General features: G+C 43.0%; 1 pseudogene; it reads right to left on the bottom strand.

The window, feature by feature from the left end:
* Positions 1-2049: 2049 nt before the first annotated feature.
* LOC142443131 (peroxiredoxin-6 pseudogene) lies at positions 2050-2745 on the bottom strand (annotated as a pseudogene).
* Positions 2746-3248: the final 503 nt, after the last annotated feature.

Below are 3248 nucleotides of genomic sequence, written 5' to 3'. Positions count from 1 at the left end.
AAAAATGATTAGGGCAAAGACTGTACAGATGTGCTCTATACAATTGATGTATGTATATGTATGAACTGTGAAAAGAATTGTATGAGCCCCAATAAATTGTTAAAATAAAAAAAAATTCAGAGATGTGTTAGACAGAGTTCTCTAGAGAGATAAACCAGATTGCTGATATATATACATATATACATATATGTATATATATATGTATATATATATACACATATAAAGATAGATATACAATACAAGAAATGAACAGGTAAGGTATAAACAGATTGATATATAATACAAGAAATGAACAATTAAATTATAAAGCAGTATGAATGGCTCAGTGTGACTCACTCCCGTGAGAGAGTTGTGAGACACTGGCAGTCCTTCAGGTCTTGAGGGCTGTCAGGTAGTCCTCTGTAGAGAGAGAGAGCTAGGCTATCCCAGCACAGGCAGCAAGCCAGGTCACCAAACATCAGCCAGGTCACCAACTGTCAGTCCTCAGCTCCGGAGATATAAATTTCATTCGTGTAGTCTTAAAGGGAACCTCAACTCATAGCGACACAGTCCACAGGGTAGGCATCTCACAGGTAGTGTGCCCTTTAAATTGAGGCACAGAACAAGCAAGGCAGCTACACACTGGTCCGATGATTAAAGAGCAAGAGACAAGAAAGGCGAGGCTCATGGAGCCATTTATCTCTCTGCCCTTCACTTAATTCCACTTGTGTTTAGCAGCCAGGTTGGCACAATAAACTATCTCCAGAGAATAGACACCCACTGCAAGAAAAGCTCTGTAGTCGAACATTTTCCATCTCCTCTCCTCTCCCCTAAGGTGTGCTTTTATGTGTCAGACCTCCGAGCAAATTGCCAACAGCAGTGCTTTGTGAAAGGCACAGGCACCGGCCATGCTGCTCATTCTCCTGGCAGACCTCCTGGATAGTCAAAGGGAACCTTTTCTGTAGCTGCACCACTTGGATTGAAATTCATCACAATTATTTTCTTTATGTGAAATATCTCTTCTTGCTCTCCCCATTCCAGTCATCTACAAGAAAAATGCAGGGTTGAAGACATTTTTCCCCCAGCTGTGATCAAAATACCAAGTATCCAGTTTACTTTCAAGTTTGGGGGCTATATGTTTAGATGTTTACAGAGGAAACTGATCCTCAACTTCTGCTGCTTCCAAAAATGGGTAATGGAAGAGACTATTTGATTAAGACATCTAAAGACTTGAGAAGTCCTTCTATCATGGAGTAATACAGGCTTTCCAACCATGAACTGATACTGATACAAACTCTGCAGAGATCCAAGAAGATTTGAGTCCCAAATACACAATATAATTCAAAGAGAACCCACAGAGTGTTGAGATACATTTATGGAATAGAATGTTGGTGAATGCCCAGAGCGTAACTGTGTTAGTCTGGCTTGACTAAAAAAACAAATTCATAGAGACACTCATATGTGTACGAGAAAGAGATTTATATACAAGAGCAATTGAACATTGAGAAAACATCCCAACCCAGTCCAAATCAAGTCCATAAGTCTGATATTAGCCCATAAGTCCGATACCAGTCCATAAATTCCTCTTCAAACTCACAATGCACTTGCAATGATGCTGAATGTAGGAAGATCACAGGGTAGTGGATGTAAAGTCTTGTGGACCCAGTGACAGTGGAAGCATCTCAGCTGGCGTGGCTCCTCCAGCTCCAGGACTATTGATCCATCAGTGTAATTCCATGTGGCATATCAAGAATGTGAAACAGAGCATGTGTGTCCCACCTCCATGGAGGAAGACAGGAGTTTCCAGAATCCTCAGGAGAAAGCCATGCCCACACAGAGGTATGATTGGCTATGACCTGAATGACAAGCTTAGACTCCACCCCTTCACTTAAGTTGACAGGATCTTATGTAATTATCACAGTAACAAATCCTCAAGAAAACTTTAGTGCCATTTTCATTTACTAAGCCAATAATAGTACAATCTAAAGACCTTGGTTGTGATCAGGAAGTTTTTTATGGGATTGCTGCAGGAAAATATGATTGTTAGCTGGCACCCGCTGCCTCACAGAGCTAAGCAAGCAGCCCAGCACCAACTTCCCGGAGACTCAAGGCTGGGGAGTAATAGTGGCAGTCTTTCTTCCCAGATGGGAGCTCTTTGTTGAAGATTACCTTAGGGAAACATTTCTTGGCTACTTCCTCAGGGATGGTTGGAAGGACCATCACACTGTTTTCATCCTAAGCAACTGGGGTGCCAATTCACTGTTCTACTGTCAGCTGGAGAGAGAGAACTGCTCTAAGAATCTCATCAAAGTTCCTTCCAGTCGTAGCCGGATAAAGGAGAGGTAACTTCAGTTTCTTATCAGGACCCAAAATAAATCTCACTCAAGCTGTCACAGACTTGTGCTGGATCCTTCTCTGCTGGGTCCAGCATGCTCAAGATGTCAAGATTCTGATTCTTCTCATCAATGATGGGGAGAGGTCATTTTTCTGTGGGCTGTCACCATTTTATGCGTTGACATCCTTGCTTCAGGCAAGTGTTTTCAACACTTGTCTATTGAAAGGGAAATCAACTTAACATTCCTCTTGGCAAACTCTGCCCGTTTTGCAGTTCTGCCCATTTCGGTGGAGTAAAGTCATGAATGTGGGGGGAGTGCGAAGAGAAGGCTCCACAAGTCTCCCAGAAAGTCATGGAAACTGATGCCAGTCTATGGGGCTATTGGTCTCAAAGTTGGGGGCCTCCTCCCCAAGAAGCAGACCTCCAGGCATGGCCGTGTCAGTAACACAGTGGATGAGATGGCACAGCTGTAACAATCACCAGTGGTTGGTTGCAGCAAGGAAAGTGGCGGTGCCTGCAAGCAGCAGAGGCTGAGGGGCCTGCTCCCCAGTTCTATAAAGTGACCCCTTAGCACACTCATGACAATTCTGCACGCCAGGTGGCGTGGTGTGCAAATGCCACTGAGTCCCGGTAGAATGAATGTATTGTCTCATCCTTTCAATGGAGAGTAGAGCCTTACTCACCAGACATTTGCATAAACAAATGGGTCTTTTTAAACAAGGGCATTTAAGGCGAGACTTTTATCCACTTTGCCAAAGAAGCAGTTATCAGTGTCTCTGGAGGGAAAAAGAATTACTCATCAGTTATTATTTTACTTCAACTAAACAAACAAACAAAAAACCTCTCTGCTGTTGAGTCAATTCTCACTTGCAGAGGCCCTGTAGGACAGGGTAATACTGCCCCTGTGAGTTTTTGAGATTGAAACTCTTTAAAC

The sequence above is a fragment of the Tenrec ecaudatus genome, chromosome 3 (assembly GCF_050624435.1).
Source record: "Tenrec ecaudatus isolate mTenEca1 chromosome 3, mTenEca1.hap1, whole genome shotgun sequence".
NCBI classification, from domain to species: Eukaryota; Metazoa; Chordata; class Mammalia; order Afrosoricida; family Tenrecidae; genus Tenrec; species Tenrec ecaudatus.
This window is presented reverse-complemented; position numbering and strand designations above follow the sequence as displayed.